The following is a 12449-nucleotide window of genomic DNA, read 5'->3' as shown; positions in this document are numbered from 1 at the left end:
TTCAGGATGGCCATACATTAATCACCTCGCTTAAAACACCACCCACACCCAAATTAGCCACCTGATCAATCACGCCTAATTAGCAATCAGAAGTTGTTCTGTGCATGGAATAATTGGTTTATCCTTTTTTTGCAAACTAAGAACGGTATTTTTATATATGCTATAATTAGAGTCTTCTGTGGATCAGAGTGTTTGCAAGAGTGTGTGTTAGAGTGTTTGTTGCATGCACAGCTGCAAAACCCCCTTTCTTTTTAAACATGACAATGTTGTCCTTTTTAATCTATCTGTGAGGTACATTTTCAGTCCTGTGTTCCATTAAACTGTTGTGTGTTTTTTCTACTTAATAAATCATTAAATCAATCTAGTGTCCTAATTGACCCTCTTGGGAGAACTTTATTCTCTCTTTTTTGGTATATGTGATTTTAGGGTTGCTTGGACTGTGACTCGGGGTTTTCCTTGAGCTGAGCGATTGATAAACTATTAGGAGAACAAGAAAATGTTGGTGGGCTCAAGACTTTATAGGCACAATAATGAGAGTATATGTAATTAAAATTCTATTTTATTTCGAGATTATTTTTTTTAAAAAAGGGAGGGATAGGGAATAAAGTAAGAAAGCATATACAGTTTACAAATTATGCACTCCATACACAGCTGGATGGTATAGGTAATAAAGATAAACGAAACTTTAGAACCAACAAGAGACATGCAACTTATTGATCTATATAATTACAGTACATTTCGTTGAACCAAACGCTATGTGATGGTGGCAATCAGATTCTGTCTAAGCTCGACATGTTACGTGCCGCATGCGCTTCTTCAGGAGCACAGAATTGAATACTGTAATAAATAATACAATTTATAAAAAAAAGCAACATAACAATATGTCTACATGCAAAATTGTATTTCAACAATATAATGAAATGGTAAAAAGAGGCTGTTCCTAAATTACCAAGGGGACATCCGTCCTGCAGTGATCAGGCGGAGCGAAGGCAATGCGGGGACGAATGTAACATCATACAAATCAATCATAAGGAGATAAGGTAGGTTATAGGGTGCATCGTAGGACATATAGTCAGGTAAGGTAGGGGTAGGAAACGGGGGAAGCGGAGAGGGGGGGTTGGGGGAAGAAGGGGGGGCCCAAAAAGAAGGAGGGAGGGGGGGGAAGGAGGGGAGGGGGGACGGAAGAGGGGGGGGGCGGGGCGGGGGGACGGGGGGGCGGAGGGGAAGGGGAACGGGGAAGGGGAAGGAAAGAAAAGGGAAGGGGAAGGGGGGAAAGGGGGAAAAGGGGGGAGGGGGAGGAAGAAAGGTGGAAGGGGGGGGAAAGGGAAGAAGGGGCGGAAAAAAAAAAAAAAAAAAAAAACTCCAATTATGAATAATTTATGTAAATGTCCGTATATATGTGGAATGATATTTTTGAATAATTTGATAGCCATAAAGATTACTAATAACGAGAGACTCGGAGGAAATTGTATTATTAAATAGTAAAGTATATCACATGTAGTGCAGGATGTGGCCCCTGTTGTTATATATTATAGATAGCATTAGTGTTAGAAAATAAATTAAATTAAATTGCACTTACCCTGATAAATTTAAAACTATGCTTGAAAAGAAGGGGAGGTAATAACGGAACCACAGCACTCTCATTGATCAGTATTGGTAATTCACAGCACTATCAACGGTTATTGTTTGATGTAAGGGGATATGGTGTCAGTCAGAGGCAGATGCAGATATTGCATTAAGGTGCATATAGGAATTTTTTTCTCTTAAGAGGCTATTCTTTCTGACCCCCAATCCTGCTGTGTCTGTTGAATCAGTAAAACATATTGTAAGGATAAGCCATAAATGAGCTGTAATGGAAAGTAGTTGGAGTACAGGCTTACCTGGATCTGTAAGATATAGTTGATAGGCGGAGGAGTTGGTGGTAAAGAGCCACACAGCCGTCTCGCATAGAGCGGCTTGTGGTGTGGATGATACAAGAGGAGGCGCCAAGCAGGCGTCTCTTGTACATCCGCCCCGCCTGTAGTCACCAATCGGCGTAGCCGACGTGACGTCATTCAGGCCGGCCTCTGGGCGCGTACTGCGCATGCCTCGATCCCCGGCGTCATCCGAACAGCTGACGGTGCGTCGGGGAGAAGAGGAGGCAGTCGCGTCCTGGTATCCCGGCAACCGAGCGGACCCGGGGGCCACTGCGCAGACTCCCCATCTCCAGCGCCTGCCAGACAGCTGACGGCGCAAGGAAGGGGGGAAAGGGCGGGCACGTCTCGGCATCCTGGCCAGCAAGAATACAGAGAGGTCCATCGCCATAGTCCCGCCCTCCAGCGCAGCCAGAGAGTCGACCGCCCTATATGGAGAATAGGGGAGATGGAGCGCAGCCGTGTCCATGTCAACACGGCCAACTAGGGACACCTGTTGTGCCAACCATCTAATTGTAGATGTGGCGCTGGGCGGCCGCACATTACCCATAGCAACACCGCCATAACAGTGCAGGGGAGGGATAAACTCATGGTAAAGGTACATCCTCTGGAAAAGTAAAAATAGGAATAACAGATTAAGTCACATTGGTATAGATTATAATAGTAATTAGCAATAAACGGCATGAAGGTATCATAACAACAATTGAGATGAAAAAAGGGGGGGAGGGGGGGGTTTTCCTTTTTTTTTTTTTTTTTTTTTTTTTTTCCTTCCCCTTCCCTTCCTTTTCCCTCCCTTTTCCTTTCTCTTTTCTTCTCTTCTTTCCCTTTTTTAGGGGAAAAAAAAAAAGGGGGGGAAAGAGAGGGGGGTTTTGAGAACAGGTACAACATCTGCGACTATACTGTACGTATACTGATATTGTTGAAACATGTCAATTGATTTACATTATTTAAGTCTAAGTAGAGGAACATAGAAAGAAAAATTCTACATTAACCATGAAATGGCTAGAAAGGGGGATATAATCTCACTTCTGTTGATAAACAACAATAGTTTAATATATGAGTACTTGTATAGTTTAGCCAAGATGGCCCAAAAAATAAAATAGAAAAGTAAGATAGTGGAAAGGCCCAAGATGAATAGGCTGAATGTGTTTAAAGGAAAGGTTTGTAGGTCTGAGCTTCGTTGATCCCAGGGGGGAAAGTGGCACCTAGGCGCTCTATCCATAGGGTTTCTTTCTGGCATACTCTTTTTTCCCAATCTCCACCCTTGGGGTCTATTGGGACTACTGCTAATGCAATAAAAGAAATGAGAGAGATATTGAATTTGTGGTAGAGGTCGAGGTGCCTACTAACTGCTGTCACCATTTTCCCTTCACCAGAGTAATATACATGGTCCCTGATTCTGCAGCGTAGGTGTCTGATAGTCTTCCCTACATAGAACGCGCCACATTGACATAGCATCAGGTATACCACTCCTTTTGTATCACAATCTGCATAGAATTTAGGCGTGAATTTTTCTCCATTAGGTAAATTAAAGGAGTTCCCTTCTTTGATCCATGGGCAAAAGGAACATTTGCCACATTGGGCCATTCCTAGTTTAGGTTGTTTCAGTTTGGGGGTGGTAACAAAGTGGCTTGAAGTCAGTTGATCACCTAAGGACCTCGTTCGTTTAAATGTAATTTGGGGAAAAGAACTGATGTATTTGTTTATAATGGGGTCCTCCTGGAGGATCGGCCAATGTTTATTGAGTATGTCCCTAAGTTTCTGGTGTTGTTGAGAAAATTGGGTAATAAATCTTACTGGGGCAGTGGTAGAGACATTTTTCTGCTTAAAAAGTAAGGAGTTTCTTGACTGGCGGATGGCTTTATTGTATGCGCTCCGTAGTATAGTTTTATTATAGCCTCTTGCTAATAATCTGTTACGGAGCGCCCGTGCTTGAAATTTGAATTCCTCTAGATGCGTACAGTTGCGGCCTAGCCTGAGATATTGTGCATAAGGTATACTTTTAATCAGCGATCTCGGATGAGCGCTTTCCGCGTGCAGTAAGGTGTTCCCTGCCGTTTCCTTTCTGAACAGAGTGGTCGCTAAACAGTTCTCTTGGTCTTTAAAAATAGTTAAGTCTAGAAAAGTTATTTGATTCGAGTGGGCAGAAGTTGTAAACTTGAGATTCATCGAATTGCGATTGATCGTTTGGATGAATTCATCCAGAAGATTGTGGGTACCTGTCCATACTAGAAAAATATCGTCTATATACCTCGGCCATATGAGCATCTGGTCAGTGTAGATGGTCAGGTCTTCATTAGAAAAAATATTACGTTCCCACCCCCCCAGGTACAGGTTTGCGTAGGCCGGTGCACAACATGTGCCCATGGCCACGCCCTGTACCTGGAGGAAGTGGGAATCCTTAAAGCAGAAATAATTGCGAGTTAGTACAAATTTGAGCAGTTCCAATATGAATTCACAGAATTCCCAACTATACTGATCTTGTTCTCTTAGAAAAGTGCGTGCCATCCCGATGCCCTGCTCGTGTGAGATGCTGGAGTATAATGCCTCCACATCCAGTGTCACGAGGAGGGCATCGGGAGGGACAGACAATCCCTCTATTTGTTTCAACAAATCAAGTGTATCACGGGTATAAGACGGAAGGCTTGATAAACTATATATATATATTTCTGAATTTATTATGCTACTATAGTTCTCGGTTGATCCAGGCATCCAGGTGACATTGCCAGGTGGCCCCACCCCTTCCCTTTATAAGAACTGTCGAATCGCAGAGTGTTTTTTTTTTCGGGTCATGGGCAGAGTTATTGATGCTGGATTTACATCAAGGGACAATATATATATATATATATATATATATATATATATATATATATATATATATATATATATATATATATATATATATAATATATATATTTTTTAATAAAGGATTTTTTAAAAACTTAGCTCTTGTTTTTATTACTTTTTGTACACTTTTTTGGTGAATGGGTAGGGGTACTATGTACTCAATACTCATTCACATGGGGGAGGACAGAATCTGGGGGCCCCCTTGTTAAAGGAGGGTTCCGATTTCGATAAGCCCCCCGTCCACAGACCACCTGTCAGGGATGTGCTGGCCATGGTGCAACGGATGTCCAAAGGCAGACGCAAATGCGCATGTGAGATCCCGCAAGTGTCCATGATGCCAGGTACACAAATGTGCACCTGCCCACGAATATTTACACTCATGTGCGCCAATGTGCACACACCAATAATGATGGTGCCAAAATGCCATATATAAGTCCAGCAGGTTCACTAGTAATTTGCTGTCTGATCTGCAGCTGTACCTGTGTTCCTGAAACCTGACCTTGTTGATTTCTGTATTTGAGGTGGCTTGCCTCTGACACCATTGTACCTCTCTTATCCTGATCTTGGCCTGTATCTGGACTTTTGCCTTTTGTCTTTTGTGTATCTGCCTGAACTAACATTACTGACCTCTGCCGGTACCTTGACCATTATTAGTCTGTCGTCTATGACTGCATCTGACCGTCTGTTGCCAACCCGGTTTATCTGACCATGCATCTGGTGCCTCTTTTACCCCAGCATACTCCTGCCAGTCTCCAGCTATCTTCTGCCATCAGCCCAGAGTCTGCTGATCTACCAAACTCTGCTGTCTGGCTTCCTGGTCCACCCTGGTGGCGCACCCTCCACACGGAAGAAGGTTCAGGCACCCTTACACCACTGTGCTCTCGAGGCCACTGTTACAACATCAGTGGTCCCTGAACTGGGGGTTGTACAAGAGGCCTTCCTCTGCACGTCAGGCTCAGCCATCAGGTACAGTTGTGGGGGTGAGGCCCTTGTCCCCACAACTGTGGGGAACCCATTGACAGCTGATGACTCCCATTGACCCATTGACAGCTGATGACTCATCAGTTGTTAAAGGATGCCGCAGCCGACTTCCCAGGCCGCTCCTTAACAACCAAAGCTTTGCCCAATCAGGGCACCGAAAGCACTGTTAAGAGCTCAGTGCATTGCAGGGTGTTCATCGGGGTGAACACTCTGAAAATTCAGATGATCCATCCCTACCTACTAACAGTTTTTTTCCATTTCACTTTAAATAAATTGTTACCATCAAAACAGTTTGTACAGAATGTACAGTAAATTGGAAATGAATAAAATCATGATCATTTTTTCACCTACTGTACTAAGTCTTAACATGATTCTCAAATAATTGCAAATTGAGCCAGTTAGCACTTTTGCATATTCCCAGCTGTGTACTTTAGCTCACTGAATTTATTTACAAATTAAATCAACCTATTGTAGAACTGAAATGTTGACATCTTAGTCTATAAGTTATGTATTTCAAAGATTCAATTGATTCAAAAGATTAAATCAAGTTTCTTATTAGTGAAAGATAAAGGATAAATGATCAGAGTAGGTTAGAGATTGTAAGCAATTCACAAGTCCCTTCTTATGGATCTTCAACATGGAACTAGGAGGGTGCTGGGGTGGGCTGCCCCCCCAAAGCCAATAGCTCCCCCATCCGCCTCCACCCGGACGCTGTGCCCGGCCCCCAAATGCTTTCTCCCGGGCTGGTGCAGTGGATGGAGCCAGGGACACACTGAGAGGTGCAGCAGCTTGCTTAGACCCCATACACACTATACAACTTTTGTTGTCAGATTTCCTTTAGATTTACCAAAACCATGTAGTGCAAGGGCCTGCCCGATTGCATACAAATTGAAACTCTTAAGATTTGACCTCATATTATATGGTTTTGGTAAATTCGAAGGAAAAAATCTAAAGACAATTGTAAAGTGTGTATCCAGCTTTAATCCCTTCTTGGAAAAGACACAAATGCACCAAATTAAGTGTTAAATTAAAGGAAATCTTCTTCCCTGACAACAGAACTTTCAGTGCGCACAGCCTTGTTTACCTTGTTTTGACTGTGTATTTCATTCTCCACTCTGCTGAACAATCACTGCACACTAACAGTCAGTCCAATAAAACTGAGTCGGAATGTGCAGGGATCGCTCATGCTTGCTTGCTGGACCTGTCAGCAAAGAGTGGAGATAAAAATATACAATCAGCCCAGCAGTAAATAAGGTTGTGTACACTGAAAGTTTTGTTATCAAGGGGGACGTTTTACTTTAATTTAATACTAATTTGCCTTTGTTTGCTTGGCTACCTTTAATTTAATCTTTAATTTGTGTTGCCTTGGGACCTTGATGTAAAATGGAAATGGAACCCTGATGTAAAGAGTAGGGATGAGCTTCGAGTTCGAGTCGAACTCATGTTTGACTCGAACATCGGTTGTTCGCCAGTTCGCCGAACAGCGAACAATTTGGGGTGTTCGGGGCAAATTTGAAAGCCGCGGAACACCCTTTAAAAGTCTATCGGAGAAATAAAAAGTGCTAATTTTAAAGGCTTATATGCATGGTATTGTCATAAAAAGTGTTTGGGGACCTGGGTCCTTCCCCAGGAGACATAGATCAATGCAAAAAAAGTTTTAAAAATGGTCATTTTTTCGTGAAATAATAAAAGTGTAATATTCCTTTAAATTTCGTACCTAGGGGGGTGTCTATAGTATGCCTGTAAAGGGGCACATGTTTCCCATGTTTAGAACAGTCTGACAGCAATAGGGATGAGCCGAACACCCCCCGGTTCGGTTCGCACCAGAACCTGCGAACGGACCGAAAATTCGCACGAACGTTAGAACCCCATTGACGTCTATGGGACTCGAACGTTCGAAATCAAAAGTGCTAATTTTAAAGGCTAATTTGCATGGTATTGTCCTAAAAAGGGTTTGGGGGCCAGGGGACATGTAACAATGCAAAAAAAACTTTTAAAAACGGCCGTTTTTCGGGAGCAGTGATTTAAATGATGCTTAAAGTAAAAAAAAAAAAAAGTGAAATATTCCTTTAAATATCGTACCTGGGGGGTGTCTATAGTATGCCTGTAAAGTGGCGCGTGTTTACCGTGTTTAGAACAGTCCCTGCACCAAATGTCATTTTTAAAGGAAAAAAATCTCATTTAAAACTGCTTGCGGGTTTAATGTAATGTCCGGTCCTGGCAATATGGATGAAAATCAGTGAGACAAACGGCATGGGTACCCCCCAGTCCATTACCAGGCCCTTTGGGTCTTAAACCCCGCACCCAAATTAAAATAAGGAAAGGTGTGGGGCCACCAGGCCCTATATACTCTGAACAGCAGTATACAGGCGGTGCAAACAAGACAGGGACTGTAGGTTTGTTGTTAAGTAGAATCTGTTTGTAATTTTGAACGGGTACATTTTTAACGTGTTTAGCTCCAGCCAAAAAATCTTTTTTAAGCTTTTTGGAAAACATAGGGAAGGGTTATCACCCCTGTGACATTTGTTTTGCTGTCTTTCCTCCCCTTCAGAAGATTTCACCTCACTTTTTGTCCTAATGACAAATGTTTTTTGAAAATTTGGGTTTTTTTGTGGAACAAGGATTGAAAAGCATCAGTGGAAATGAGAAATGTTTTTCCCATATTAACTCTTGCAGGAGAGAATTTCCCTTCCTAGGGGTAGATTTCATCTCACTTCCTGTTGTCTCCTTCCGTTTGCAAGTAGGAGTCGTTTGTAAGTTAGATGTTTGAAAGTAGGGGCCTGCCCTATATACTCAGCAGAAATTTGGGCATTAGGTGTTGTTGTGGCCACAACACTGTAAGCCCTCACAGGGCCCTGCTTTGAAATATTAGATCAAGAATTGTAATTACATGCCCCTGTTGAACAGGGGCAGAAAAATTGGGCCTTTGGTGGTGATGGTGGTGCTGGTGCCACAACACTGTAAGTCCTCACTCGCTCTTGGTGGGTGCAGAAATGGGCCCTGCTGTGAAATATTAGATCAAGAATTGTAATTACATGCCCCTGTTGAACAGGGGCTGAAAAATTAGGCCTTAGGCACTGGTGCTGGTGCCACAACACTGCAACCCCTCACAGATTCTCTAGTTGGAATGCTGAAATGAGCCCTGCTGCAAAGTATTGCATCAAAAATTGTAATTACACGCCCCTGTTAAACAAGGGCTGAAAAATTGGGCCTTAGGCACTGGTGCTGGTGCAACAACACTGCAACCCCTTACAGATACTCTAGTTGTAACGCAGAAACGAGCCCTGCTGCAAGGTATTGCATCAAAAATTGTAATTACACGCCCCTGTTAAACAGGGGCTGAAAAATTGTGCCTTAGGCACTGGTGCCACAACACTGCAACCCCTCACAGATACTCTAGTTGGAGCTCAGGAATGAGCCCTCCTGCAAAATATTGCATCACAAATTGTAATTACACGCCCCTGTTAAACAGGGGCTGAAAAATTGTGCCTTAGGCACTGGTGGTGGCACCCAGAACCAAAAATGTTCTTACAAGCTATCAGCGTGATGATTGAGGAGGAAGAGGATAATGTCTCAGGGATAGTCACTCAGCATCAGTATAGGCAGTATTTGAAGGGATCTGAGATTTCAAAAAAAATTATTCGGTTACATCAGCATCAGGTGCTTGGTAGCTGGTGGTGATCCAAGACTGATTCATTTTTATGAAGGTCAGTCGATCGACCGAGTCGGTGGACAGACGCACCCTGTGATCGGTTACAAAGCCTCCAGCAGCACTGAATGTGCGTTCCGAAAGAACGCTGGATGCAGGACAGGCCAGTAGCTCAACTGCATACTGTTCAAGCTCTGGCCAGTGATCCATCCTCAAGACCCAGTAACCCAGAGGATTTTCGGTGGGAAAGGTGTCCAAGTCAGATCTTGCCCCTAGGTATTCCTGCACCATGTAAAACAGACGCTGGCGATGGTTGCTGGAACCGATCATACCTTGGGGCTGCGGACCAAAAAATTGTCTGAACGCATCGGTCAGACGGCCACCTTCTCCACCGCTCCTTCTTTGACTGCCCGAAGCCTCAGCAACACGTTGTCCAGAAACAGGAGTTTGTAACCTCCCAGTCTCTGGGAACGCGTTGCACAGACCTTTCTGCAAGGCCTCCCGAAGATGTTTCATCCTCTGCTCCCTCTGCGATGGCAAGATAAGGTCTGCAACCTTACCCTTGTAACGTGGATCAAGGAGGGTTGCCAGCCAGTATTGCTCCTTCTCCTTGATAGCACGAATACGAGGATCCTTACGCAGGCTTTGCAGGATCAGGGAGGCCATGCAGCGTAGGTTTGCTGAGGCATTCGGTCCGGAGTCCTCTGGGTCACTAAGGACGACATGGTCCGCAGCCACCTCCTCCCAGCCACGTACAAGTCCATGTGTTTCTTGGGACTGATCCCTTAAAGACTGCTGCTGATGCTGAGTGCCAGGCTCCACCTCCATACTGACACAATCTTCCTCCTCCTCCTCCTCGTCCTCTTCCTGTGTGATCGGTGGGCATGCAGGAACGCTGTCTGGATAAAGGAGGCCTTGAGAGCTAAGGAAGTCCTCCTAACTTGTAGCTTGAGATGAACACTGTGCAGAGGTCTCACTACACCAACTTGTAGGTTTAGCTGAACACTGTGAGCAGGACGCACAGCACTAACTTGTAGTTTTATCTGAACATTGTGAGCAGGACACACTGCACTAACTTGTAGCTTGAGATGAACACTGTGCAGAGGTCTCACTACACCAACTTGTAGGTTTAGCTGAACGCTGTGAGCAGGACGCACAGCACTAACTTGTAGTTTTAGCTGAACACTGTGAGCAGGACGCACTGCACTAACTTGTAGCTTTAGATGAATACTGTGCAGAGGTCTCACTACACCAACTTGTAGGTTTAGCTGAACACTGTGAGCAGGACACACTGCACTAACTGTAAATAGTCTAGTTGCCTGACTGTGGTACTAATAGGATCAAAAGAACACCAGCAATTTTATTCAGGTAGCTGTAAATACTGTAACAAGACAAGCCTGCCTGTCAGTAAGAAGATAACAGGAACGGATCTAGCTGAACACTGTGAGCAGGACGCACTGCACTAACTTGTAGCTTTAGATGAACACTGTGCAGAGGTCTCACTACACCAACTTGTAGGTTTAGCTGAAAACTGTGAGCAGGATGCACCCCACTAACTTGTAGGTTTAGCTGAACACTGTGAGCAGGACGCACCCCACTAACTTGTAGGTTTAGCTGAACACTGTGAGCAGGACGCACCCCACTAACTTGTAGGTTTAGCTGAACACTGTGAGCAGGACGCACCCCACTAACTTGTAGTTTTAGCTGAACACTGTGAGCAGGACGCACCGCACTAACTTGTAGGTTTAGCTGAACACTGTCAGCAGGACGCGCTGCACTAAATGTAAATAGTCTAGCTGCCTGACTGTGGTACTAATAGGATCAAAAGAACACCAGTAATTTTCTTCAGGTAGCTGTATATACTGTAACAAGACAAGCCTGCCTGTCAGTAGGAAGATAACAGGAACGGATCTAGCTGAACACTGTGAGCAGGACGCACTGCACTAACTGTAAATAGTCTAGCTGCCTGACTGTGGTACTAATAGGATCAAAAGAACACCAGCAATTTTCTTCAGGTAGCTGTAAATACTGTAATAAGACAAGCCTTCCTGTCAGTAGGAAGATAACAGGAACGGATCTAGCTAAACACTGTGAGCAGGACGCACTGCACTAACTGTAAATAGTCTAGCTGCCTGACTGTGGTACTAATAGGATCAAAAGAACACCAGTAATTTTCTTCAGGTAGCTGTATATACTGTAACAAGACAAGCCTGCCTGTCAGTAGGAAGATAACAGGAACGGATCTAGCTGAACACTGTGAGCAGGACGCACTGCACTAACTGTAAATAGTCTAGCTGCCTGACTGTGGTACTAATAGGATCAAAAGAACACCAGCAATTTTCTTCAGGTAGCTGTAAATACTGTAATAAGACAAGCCTGCCTGTCAGTAGGAAGATAACAGGAACGGATCTAGCTAAACTGAATACAGTGTATATATATATATATATGCAACACCTGGGATGCATATATATATACACAATACACTGTAAGTGCAGCTAAACTGACTGTTCTGCCTAATCTATCTAACTCAAATCAAATGACACTGTCTCTCTGTCTATCTCTTTCAACGCCGGAACACACACTACACAGGGCCGCCATGCAGGCGGCCTTATATAGTGTGGGGCGTGTACTAAATCCCCTGAGCCATAATTGCCAAAGCCTCCTTGGCTTTGGCCAATTACGGCTCTCTGTTCAGACGGCACTGTGATTGGCCAAGCATGCGGGTCATAGTGCATGCTTGGCCAATCATCAGCCAGCAATGCACTGGGATGCCGCAGTGAATTATGGGCCGTGACGCGCCACACGAATTTGGCGCGAACGGCCCATATCGTTCGCAATTCGGCAAACGGGCGAACAGACGATGTTCGAGTCGAACGTGGGTTCGACTCGAACACGAAGCTCATCCCTAGACAGCAAAATGACATTTCAAAGGAAAAAAAGTCATTTAAAACTACTCGCGGCTATTAATGAATTGTCGGTCCGACAATACACATAAAAGTTCATTGATAAAAATGGCATGGGATTTCCCCACAGGGGAACCCCGAACCAAAATTTTAAGA

Source organism: Aquarana catesbeiana, linkage group LG01 (genome assembly GCF_042186555.1).
Source record: "Aquarana catesbeiana isolate 2022-GZ linkage group LG01, ASM4218655v1, whole genome shotgun sequence".
NCBI classification, from domain to species: Eukaryota; Metazoa; Chordata; class Amphibia; order Anura; family Ranidae; genus Aquarana; species Aquarana catesbeiana.
This window is presented reverse-complemented; position numbering follows the sequence as displayed.